This window comes from Candoia aspera, chromosome 1, assembly GCF_035149785.1.
Source record: "Candoia aspera isolate rCanAsp1 chromosome 1, rCanAsp1.hap2, whole genome shotgun sequence".
Taxonomy (NCBI): Eukaryota; Metazoa; Chordata; class Lepidosauria; order Squamata; family Boidae; genus Candoia; species Candoia aspera.
The window spans coordinates 30,175,514-30,187,946 of NC_086153.1; the positions used below are offsets into that span (position 1 = coordinate 30,175,514).

General features: G+C 39.0%; 1 protein-coding gene across 3 annotated transcripts in view; it reads right to left on the reverse strand.

Moving 5' to 3' along the window:
• Positions 1-12,433, reverse strand: part of VRK2 (VRK serine/threonine kinase 2) — a 70,287-nt gene that overhangs the window by 42,340 nt on the left and 15,514 nt on the right. The window lies entirely within an intron of this gene.

Sequence of the window (12,433 nt, forward strand, 5' to 3'; positions counted from 1 at the left end):
GTTAGATCTGCATTTTATTAAGCCAAATTGCACCTCAGGATAAAATATGTACATCTGGGGGCTATTAACAGCTACTTTCCCCATCTAAGTTGTGTGCTTCTATGTGCTGCCTTATTTCTGAGCAGAACAGACTAAAATCACATTTTGTTCCTAGGCTCTCTTCTCTCCAGGTGGGCATCCAGACATCATAAAATGCAATATGTCTTTTATCTTTCTTCATGCTGCTTATGGGAGCCCTCCTTCTCCTTACGAAACACACTCACAAACAGATCCCACCTTTCAACAGCCAGTCCTTCAACAAGTTCAAAACAGGCTCAGTTACAGGCAAGAACACAGGGGAAGTTTCACAAACACCAGCTGCATTAACATACCAATTTCCTTCCCAGAAAGCATTCTAGGAAAATGCATCTCCACAATTGAACAGATGCTTTTAAGAACATTTGTAAGACATCATCATCCCCCAAAGTGAAGACAATACCCTGAAAAGGTGCATTCTGCAATACCTAGATTTGGCAGAGATGAACAAAACAGAAGTCCAAGGGCAGAAATCTGAAGCAACCCCAACTGTCCTCTCAACATTGTATTCTTATCTTATAGCACTTTTATTCAATGAGAAAAATTACCTGGATATGATTTTGATAGGGTAGGAGGAGGGCAACTGCAAAGCGCTTTTTCTTAATTATTTTTTATATTTTATGTTAATATTAACATATAAACATGGAATTACAAAATAAATCAACTTAAACCTATAAACTATCATAGAATGCAAGGCCTCTACTTCACATTTTGTTTCTAGACCAAAGTAAGGTTTTGAAACTAACAGCAGATGGCCAAGTGTGGAGAGAGAAAAGTCCTGTTTCAGCATATTCTTCACCTTCTTCTCCAATGGAATGCTTTCCATTTCCACATATATAGCATCAAATTTAGAAAGGAAAAAAAACCCATGAAGGGCCATTTTTTCAGCAGGGGTGAGGCATACTCTCTATTTGCATTCCATATTTCAGTCTGCTATAAAAACAGTAATTCAACCAGATCAGGAAGGATCCATCTCAGTATGACGTTTTGTTTCCCACAGAGCCCAACTAGCTGCAGGTAAAAAATGGAGATATATTTTTTCCTACCATTGTTCTGCTGCAATTGGTGTTTAGAGTCACTCTGTTCCTAATTCAGAAGTAACATTAGTATTTCCTCCTTAGTAACTTTTTAGCATCACCCATCACATCAGGGTGATGTAAAGCCTGTCCTCACTATTATTATTTTGGCAGAACAATGGTGGTTTTTAAGAACAAGAGTTTTTAAGACTACAGTACTATCTCTTGATCTGTTCTCCAAGAATTTATCCAATCTTCCTTTAAAACTATCCAAGTTAATGATCATTACCATTAAATTTTGTGTTAATTCCACAGGTTAAGTTCGCACTGTGTTAAGCATTTGCCTTTGTCTCTTCTATAAAACTTTCCAATCAACTTCATTGGTGACCCCCGTACTAGTGTTTTGCAGGAGTAATAAAAGTTTTTCCCTATCTGCTACCTCAAAACCATGCATGATTTTATAGAATTTAATAATATCTCATTGCTGTTTTAAGGTCTGTCAGTCCTGATTATTTTGGTGACCATCTTCTGCATTTAGTAAAAACAAATTAACCATTATAAGCCGCCCAGAGTTGTTGAGAGTCAGGTGACATACAAGTTTAATATACTGTTGTTGTTATTCTCAGATCTTTTCCCTAGTTTGTTTATTTAATATCCCGCCTTTATTATTTTTATAAATAACTCAAGGCAGCGAACATATGAAATACTCCTTCCTCCTCCTATTTTCCCCACAACAGCAACCCTGTGAGGTGAGTTGGGCTGAGAGTGAGTGACTGGCCCAAGGTCACCCAGCCGGCTTTCATGCCCAAGGCGGGACTAGAACTCTCAGTCTCCTGGTTTCTAGCCTGTTAGTTACAGACCACTCAGTTCCCATCAGTTTATAACAGAAAGTAAGATTTTCTGGCCAAATATGCTTCACTTTGCACTTACTTAAACTGAATGCTTTTTGGTTGACTTTCACCCAATTGGAAGATACCCTTCTGTCTTCTATTCTATTTTGGTCTTCAGCACCTTGAACATTTTAGTGTTGTCCACAAACTTTCCAGCTTGTTACTTATCTCTAAATTAAAATAATTTCTGTATAGATTAAAAGGCACCAGTCCTAACCCAGATTATGAACTCCATTTCCTACTTCCCTCCACTGAAAAAATGGCTTATTTATTCCTCCTCTTTGTCTTCTATTTTTAATCAATTAGCAATCCATAAAAGGCCAGAAACCTTTATCCCATGGCAACTAACAGCTTCTGATTATAAATTCTATATGCTTGGAGTTTCAAAAAGTCTTTGACAATGTTTTCTGGATCACCTTCATTCACATGCCTCTTGACTTTCTTAAGTAATTCTAGGAGGCGAGGCACAATTTACCTTTACGATATCTACACTAATGTTCCTTCAGTAAGGCTTGTTTCTCTAGGTGCTTCATTATTTTTCTATCCATTTTCCTGAAACAGATGTTAAACTTACTCAGTCTATAGATTCCCATGAATCCCTTTTATTTAAAAAAATGTGTCATATTGGCTATCTCCCATTTTTGGCCTGGAGCCTGACTTGAGGGACAAGGTGCATATTTTTGTTAGACCAGCAATTTCACATTTGAATACAGTACTTTAAGAACTCTTGGGTGAATGCCACATGTTCAGAAAGCTTACACGATCAATTGTCAACATTTTAAAAACCCAAGAAGCAAATTACAAAGTTTTAGGAATCAAAACACAGTCTAGGGGTTTTAAGAGAAAAAGCAACCATTAAAAAATTGCCAGAAAAAAGTGTTCTGAAGCAGATTTCTCTGAAATAAAGAGGCCCACAGGTCTTTTACAACTTAAAAGATATGGGGCACACCACAGACAGGGCCCTACTTTATGATGCAATAGAGAAGCAAAAAGATGGGCATGAGAAAAGGCACTGTCAAATGCTGGTGCAACACTAATGCCAACTTATGAGAATGGAAGCTTTCCATTTGCTATTAGAATTTATGTATACCTCTTCTCTGCGAGCAGTTGGAAAAGAGGTATACATAAGAGTTATCATGCTCCAGGCAGAACAAAAAGACAAGCCTTAACGTTGTATTTTCTGACTGTAAAGCTATTCAAAGAAATTACATAATCTTGTATGCACTATTCTGGTTCTATAGTCAAAGGAGCAAAATAATAAGAAACAAAAATTAAAGATCTTGGAAGTATGTATTCAAAGGAAGTGCCAGAAAGAAGGAAGAAAAGTTACGGAAAAGCATCACTTTCTTCTCCAAGACATCTACTTAAATAGGTATTATACCCCTCTACATCACAGATGTGCATCTATTACTGGCCGAAGCGATGGGTGGTGTTTCAAAGGCAATTCTTTAAATAGTAGTGCAAAGATGAAGAATCAGGATAAAAATGTAATTTGATTTCCTTTCACTCAACATTTAATTAAATACAACCAATATGATTACTATACAATATGACTAATTAAGAGAAAGGAACATTAGATTACCTTAGTCATAGCTGCACAGCATGCAATGTTTCTTCTGAATGATATGGACAGCATGGTCAGTTATGGCAAAATTTGGGTAGCATGTTGCAAGTACAGCCAAAGTCCAGAGTGCACAAACTATTCAATGCAAGCAAGCATCTCTAAATAATACCCTGCAAACCAACACACTGAGAGCCAGTCTGGTGTAGTAGTTAAGGCATCAGGCTAGAAATGAGGAGACTGTGAGTTCTAGTCCTGCCTTAGACTCAAAGCCAGCTGGGTGACCTGGGCCAGTCACTCTCTTTCAGGCCTAGGAAGCAGACAATTGCAAACCACTTCTGAAATCTTGCCAAGACTGCAGGGACTTGTCCAGGCAGTTGCCAGGAGTCAATACTGACTTAAAGGCACCAAGACAACAACAACATGTTATTGCCTGCATCCCACCAATTAGTAGGTGCATGCAATGTGTAAATAGCTCAGGAGAGTTGCGTACATTTAGAGAAGCATAGTGGTAGGAACATGTTACTTAGATGTGCAGTAAGAATGAATAGGTAATAAATTGAATACCAAAGTTAGTGACCAAGCATAAACAAGTATGTTAAAGATTGAAGAAGTCAGGACTAATAGAGTTGATGAGATCCTCAAAAAGGAAGAAATGAGGGGAATAAAAGACAGTTTATGAATTGATGTGTGGATGTGCAGATGCAAGGTATGAAGGGATGATGTTAATGATGTCAGTGTTAAGATTTCCTTTTCTTTCCCTTATCTCTTGCTTCTGATTTTTTTTGCTTACAACCTTCTACTTTTTCTGTGCTTTGTATAATACCGCTTGCCTCAAAAAAGATTTAACATGATGGCTACATATGCCTGTCTTATAAAATTACTGAATATATGAATATACTGTGTTTAATATTTGTCGTATTAAAAGTTAAAATTGGATACAATTTCTGAGAATCCCTGAGCAAAACTAAAAAAAAAAAAAAACCCTCAAAAAAACTTTAAAAGTTTTTGAGGGCTGCACACGTCCCTCTAAGTTTACACCTTTGCTCTACCTTCATACAACCAAGTCTTTCATAGCATTAATGGCTAGTAGAAGAATGAAGCTGGCAGTATACAAACTTAATAAATAATTTCCTCCACCATTATATGGCTCTTACTGAAGGACAAAAGTGGTGCCAGTCAAGAATACAGGTACAAATCCACATGATCAAGGAAATATTTAAACAATCCAAAATTGAACAATGATTTTATTAGGACTTTGGAATGCTTTTTGCACCTTAATGGGAAACTATTTAGCAGAAATTGAGAGAGGTATCCTTACCCCATACCCCACACACTTTGAAAGTAGCCATTTTTAAACACAGCCAGCACAAAGAGGGTAGTTGGGGGAGGAGGAAAATGGGAAACAGTTCTAATTTACCATCTACAAAGTTGAAGAAAATGCTTTTTGTATCACTCCTTAACTATTTTTGTGTTCTCCTTGGAGGCAAGTTCCTGTCTTGAAAAATATGAACAGCACAAGGAATGATCTGGCTCTTAATTTAATTATGTTGCTCTTGATGCTGTTCTTCTGATCTTTTTTTTTTTCCAAAGCCAAAGGGAAATAAGCAAGTTATCTTGTAACTGATTCTATTAAAATGATTAGCTCCTCTTTGGGCTTCAGGCAAGTTTTGCAGTCTTGGGATGGCTGAAGTGGTGTGTTTTAAAATACCATTCCTTGTTGCAGTATCTTCTGTGCATATTGAGAACATGGCACCAGGAACATGGTGTTCTTATTTCATGGGATGGTTCTTTTAAGATTATGCCAGTACATTTCTCATTTAACAGACCTGTACAAAGTACGATACAAAGACTGAAGACTGGAGGCAGCATCTGGAATTCTGGGACAAGGCAAAAAGCTTTATCAGGCTGACTGCCTCTATTTGCTCTTGCATTCTCTGGTGGATTCACTTTGCTTGGTATTCAACCTAGCCAAGCCGGAAGACAATAATGCATCAAGCTGATGTGATGGAAAACACAACTTAGTGGAATTGACTGAAACTATACCACTGAGCCTATCAATTTAAGAGGCAGCCTTATCCCAATGTAATGTTGGCACGGGTGAAGAGGATATATATTACAGGCAAACCCATACAAACTCCACCCACAATTTAAATTTACTTAAATGTTCAAGCAATCGAAACCATGGAACAAAAGGATTCCATATAATTATCTCATATACAAGGGAGTTAACCTAATCTAACAAGCACAGGAAGGGAAGTCAGTGCATTAAGGCTAGAGGGAAGATGATCAGCCTCACTGTTACAGCAGTTTAGATAAGGAAATCAACAGTCAAGGACATTGCAGAATGATACAGTGTGGTTTTCAAGGGAAGTCTGGAAGATCAACTGTTGTGGATTCTTAAGTAAAGGGACACAGGAATATACCAGATCAGAGCAAGGGACCCACAGATTTATTATTCTTGATACTGAGTTCATGTAATATTCTAACTCATTATATGGCTTGTTTAGATTTGGCTTAGCGTGTTGTGTAAATCCAGTCAGTGTTGTCTATACATCATTACAGGGGTATAGCATATTATGTGAGCCCAGCCAATTGTGACTCATTCAACAAACTGTGATGGCTTTAAGGCTCTGTATGATATACAACTTCAGCAAAGGATCTTTACCTTGTCGTGGTGCTGGAGCTTGAGCACCTCAATGATGCCATGAGCTAAACCGTGAAGGGCCACCCAAGACAGGAAGGTCATGACAGAGAGGTCAGACTAAATGCAATCCCTGGGGAAGGTAATGGCAACCCACCCCAGTATTCTTGCCATGAAAACTAAATGGATCAGTACAACCAGAGATATGTCGGTATACCATCGGAAGATGAGACCCCCCAGGTCGGAAGATGGTCAAAATGCTACTGGGGAGGAACAGAGGATGAGTTCAACTAGCCCCAGACATGATGACGCAGCTAGCTCAAAGCCGAAAGGATGGCTAGCAGCCGACGGTGCTGGTGGTGAACGGCGAATCCGATGTTCTAAGGATCAACACACCATTGGAACCTGGAATGTAAGATCTATGAGCCAGGGCAAATTGGATGTGGTTATTGGTGAGATGTCAAGATTAAAGGTAGACATTTTGGGCGTCAGCGAACTGAAATGGACTGGAATGGGCCACTTTACATCAAATGACCACCAGATCTACTACTGTGGACAAGAGGACCACAGAAGAAATGGAGTAGCCTTCATAATTAATAGTAAAGTGGCTAAAGCAGTGCTTGGATACAATCCAAAAAACGACAGAACGATCTCAATTCGAATTCAGGGCAAGCCATCTAACATCACAGTGATCCAAATATACGCCCCAACCACAAATGCTGAAGAAGCTGAAGTAGAGCAGTTCTATGAGGATCTGCAGCACCTACTGGACAACACACCTAAAAGAGATGTTATTTTCATCATAGGAGACTGGAATGCTAAGGTGGGCAGTCAAATGACACCTGGAATTACAGGTAAGTATGGCCTGGGAGAACAAAATGAAGCAGGACATAGGCTGATAGAATTTTGCCAAGACAATTCACTCTGCATAACAAACACTCTCTTCCAACAACCTAAGAGACGGCTTTATACATGGACTTCACCAGATGGACAACACCGAAATCAGATTGACTACATCCTTTGCAACCAAAGGTGGCGGACATCTGTACAGTCGGTAAAACAAGACCTGGAGCTGACTGTAGTTCAGATCACGAACTTCTTCTTGCACAATTTAGGATCAGACTAAAGAGATTAGGGAAGACCCACAGATCAGCTAGATATGAGCTCACTAATATTCCTAAGGAATATGCAGTGGAGGTGAAGAATCGATTTAAGGGACTGGACTTAGTAGATAGGGTCCCGGAAGAACTCTGGACAGAAGTCCGCAGCATTGTTCAGGAGGCAGCAGCAAAATACCTCCCAAAGAAAGAGAAAACCAAGAAGGCAAAATGGCTGTCTGCTGAGACACTAGAAGTAGCCCAAGAAAGAAGGAAAGCAAAAGGCAACAGTGATAGGGGGAGATATGCCCAATTAAATGCAAAATTCCAGAGGTTAGCCAGAAGAGATAAGGAATTATTTTTAAACAAGCAATGCGCGGAAGTGGAAGAAGACAATAGAATAGGAAGGACAAGAGACCTCTTCCAGAAAATTAGAAACATCGGAGGTAAATTCCAGGCCAAAATGGGTATGATCAAAAACAAAGATGGCAAGGACCTAACAGAAGAAGAAGAGATCAAGAAAAGGTGGCAAGAATATACAGAAAACCTGTATAGGAAGGATAACAATATCGGGGATAGCTTTGACGGTGTGGTCAGTGAGCTAGAGCCAGACATCCTGAAGAGTGAGGTTGAGTGGGCCTTAAGAAGCATTGCTAATAAGAAGGCAGCAGGAGATGATGGCATCCCAGCTGAACTGTTCAAAATCTTACAAGATGATGCTGTCAAGGTAATGCATGCTATATGCCAGCAAATTTGGAAAACACAAGAATGGCCATCAGATTGGAAAAAATCAACTTATATCCCCATACCAAAAAAGGGAAACACTAAAGAATGTTCAAACTATCGAACAGTGGCACTCATCTCACATGCCAGTAAGGTAATGCTCAAGATCCTTCAAGGTAGACTTCAGCAGTTCATGGAGCGAGAATTGCCAGATGTACAAGCTGGGTTTAGAAAAGGCAGAGGAACTAGAGACCAAATTGCCAATATCCGCTGGATAATGGAAAAAGCCAGGGAGTTTCAGAAAAACATCTATTTCTGTTTTATTGACTATTCTAAAGCCTTTGACTGTGTGGACCATAACAAATTGTGGCAAGTTCTTAGTGGTATGGGGACACCAAGTCATCTTGTATGCCTCCTGAAAAATCTGTATAACGACCAAGTAGCAACAGTAAGAACAGACCACGGAACAACAGACTGGTTTAAGATTGGGAAAGGAGTCCGGCAGGGCTGTATACTCTCACCCTACCTATTCAACTTGTATGCAGAACACATCATGCGACAAGCTGGGCTTGAGGAATCCAAGGCTGGAGTTAAAATCTCTGGAAGAAACATTAACAATCTCAGATATGCAGATGATACCACTTTGATGGCTGAAAGTGAAGAGGAACTGAGGAGCCTTATGATGAAGGTCAAAGAAGAAAGTGCAAAAGCTGGCTTGCAGCTAAACCTCAAAAAAACCAAGATTATGGCAACCAGCTTGATTGATAACTGGCAAATAGAGGGAGAAAATGTAGAAGCAGTGAAAGACTTTGTATTCCTAGGTGCAAAGATTACTGCAGATGCTGACTGCAGTCAGGAAATCAGAAGACGCTTAATCCTTGGGAGAAGAGCAATGACAAATCTCGATAAAATAGTTAAAAGCAGAGACATCACACTGACAACAAAGGCCCGCATAGTTAAAGCAATGGTGTTCCCCATAGGAACATATGGCTGCGAGAGCTGGACCATAAGGAAGGCTGAGAGAAGGAAGATCGATGCTTTTGAGCTGTGGTGTTGGAGGAAAATTCTGAGAGTGCCTTGGACTGCAAGAAGATCAAACCAGTCCATCCTCCAGGAAATAAAGCCAGACTGCTCACTTGAGGGAATGATATTAAAGGCAAAACTGAAATACTTTGGCCACATAATGAGAAGACAGGACACCCTGGAGAAGATGCTGATGCTAGGGAGAGTGGAAGGCAAAAGGAAGAGGGGCCAACCAAAGGCAAGATGGATGGATGATATTCTAGAGGTGACGGACTTGTCCCTGGGGGAGCTGGGGGTGTCGACGACCGACAGGAAGATCTGGCATGGGCTGGTCCATGAAGTCACGAAGAGTCAGAAGCGACTAAACGAATAAACAACAACAATGATATACAAAGCAGCTCTTTGGGTTTTCAATCTAGGTTCTTTTTCAGCCCTACCTTGATATGCGAGGGATTGAACCTTGAATTCTTGGCATACAAAACATGTGCTCTATCCATCAACTATAGCTTACCCCAACAGAACCCAGCTACAGAATATTCAAGCTTAACAACAAAAACTGGAATTGATTAGTAGCTTTCAAATGACATTCAGATGTTAAAGAGCTCCTTAAGAAGAAAATTAGTAATGAAAAACAAGCTTCCTTGAAAGCAGCTTGTCCAGTGCTGATCTCTCTGCAAAGCAGACCTACAGGATAGCATTGCTGGAAATCTTCAAAACATTCTCATTCATGAATAGTCCTCTGCATTACCCTTTCTTTCACAAAGGAGAGGAAAGTTTCTCTTATCACATTCCTGTATTTTGTGGAGTGCACAAGAATTGTGCTTGAGTTCAACAGCCAAGAAAATAGTGGAACTCCCTCCACATATTCTCTGGAATTCTCACTAGAAAAGAGAAAGAGTAGAAGACTATTCCTGAGTGAGAAAATTACACATGCACAGAGAATCCAACTTAAATGTTTAGAATCCACAAGCACCAACCTTATCAGATGAAAATTCTTTATTGTAAAACAACTTAAGATTGGTTTTATCACATAGCACTAAGTAGTAAGACAATTATAACTAATTTTTGCATTACTACAATAAAATACAAATACAAAAAACTGTCCTCAGATCCTTTGGAGGGAAAATGCACTACTGGAAATATTTATGCACAAAAGACTTAAAATCCTGCCCTTTTGCTTAGCTGTTCAAAGAACAGTATTCCAAACAACGCATTCTAAGTAAAGGCTTTGCATTGGATTCCAAGAAAGCAAAGTTGTGTTTTAAAATATTCACATACAAGCCTCAATTATCCATGTTTGAATTTTCTACCCACAATATTTTAAAGCCGAAGTATCCACAGGGTAGGAGAAAAACAGGTTGGAGAAAAACATTAGAAAACATGGGAAGTATTTCACCTTCCATTTTTTTAGTCAATGGAGCTGCCATATAAACCTGATGAGATATATTGCTTTGTTAGCACAGTAATAAATTTGGATCACCAGTGTATTAGGAGGCCAACTTAATTAGGCCGCAGAACTCAATGACGGCGTTATTAGCAGTAAAACGGCAATCAACTGCAGCACAAGATGTAAAACTTGATCTTCCCAAAGCATTTATCCTTGGGGGCAAGGGGTTCTCATTGACTTCTAGAGCATTTGTAAGCAGGGAGCCTGATCCAGCTGTCCCATGCAGAGACAAAATCGTTCTCTTGTTGATGTTGCAGGGATCACTCAGCACACAAGTCCTCACAGCTATACCATATAAAGCTTTACTTATTTTTACACTGCAAAACATACTTAAGTGCCCTAATTGTACACTTGGAAATTTAACTCTATGTTTGGTCACAATTTTCTGTAAAGTGTTTATCTTAAAGCAAAATAAAAGCAGCCACTATATATTTAACATGTCCATGTTAATGCCCACAGGGTTCTCTCTTCCCACTTAAAAGGTACAAATGGATCATGTCCGATAGGCATAACATGGCTGAATCTGAATCAGTCAGGATTGCTCTGTAGAGGCTACAAAAATTAATGAAGTTTGAGAATATATTCTTCAGTATTGTGCCTGGTATCTATTTACCACACTTATATCTTGGTTTTCCTTGATTTAATTATCCCACTCTCTCTTTTTATCCTGACAATCATATCAACCAGTAGACTGGCTAACTGATGTCACTGAGTTTCATAGTCAAGTGAAGACTTAAACTTGGGCTACCTCTTCATTCTCTCATCTTCTAACTACTGTATCAGTTTACTTTGTACTTCATTGTATTTTCACATGAGCCAGTGAAAGAAAAGGCCCATACAGTGCCATGTCTATTCTAGAAAAATTCTCTTCTGAAGAAGAGTAGGAATTGCAAAGCTGGAAAGACTCTGAAGGCCCTCATCCTCCAGAAGGCAACTTATACAGTAGTCTGCAAAATATAGCAAATGAGCTTGGACTTGGAAAAACCTCCAACAAATTCCACAGAAAGAAGGTGGTTGAAGTAGCAAGCTATGAGGCATCATTCAAAACAGTAAAATGTGTTGGCAGAGTGCTAGAAAGCATTTGGCCCAGGAGAGATCAGAAAAGTCACACACCAGGCATTTCTATAAAAATAATTTTATTTACAGAAAACAAACATATTTAAAGGCTGTTTGCTGAGAGGAGAGATTTCTTTCAGCTGCATATTCTCTGCAAGCCTACACAGAAGGGAAACTGAAACTAAAACAAGTCCAGGCAAGTTCTTCCCCTTAGGCAACGCACCATTAACACATGAAAAGGGGACAATTAAATTCAACCTCTTCACCCGCCAAAATGATTAGTTACCATAGTAACCTTAATCTGTAGTAGAAAACATATTAACAAAATGTACATTACAATATGTGATAAAACAGTTCCATTTATGTAACCACACTGGAGTGCTATGCAATAAAAAGGTAACTATGAATCTGTGGATTCCCACCTAAAAGTTTTCTGTCAAAACAAAACTGTTTATTTTAAGGAAGGAATTTCCTGAACATATCAGGCCGCACTATGATTTTCTTTGAAAAATCAAGTTTATTCCATAAGTCTGCCACAAGCACAACCACAGATGCCTTTAAAACTGGATTTGGCCACCAGAGCCATCCTCTCAATTTGTCAACTTTGAAAGAGGTAAAGAGAACAGAAATACATTTTAAACTGGTAGAATATGCATCTTTCTATAGGCTAACTAGTGGTAAATGTATCTTTCCATGTTGATTTTAATGAATCTATATGAAAAAAATGAGCACATAGATCAACTTCTTCCATATATATAAACAAGGTATCCAGCTTTTAAAAGCATGGGAAGTTCAGATGTTTTTCAAAGTTTCTGTAACAGATCACTTCATAGAGGTAACTACACAGAGTAACAGTTTGAAAATCAGACTGCAAATTTCACCTGAATAAGGACACAAACCC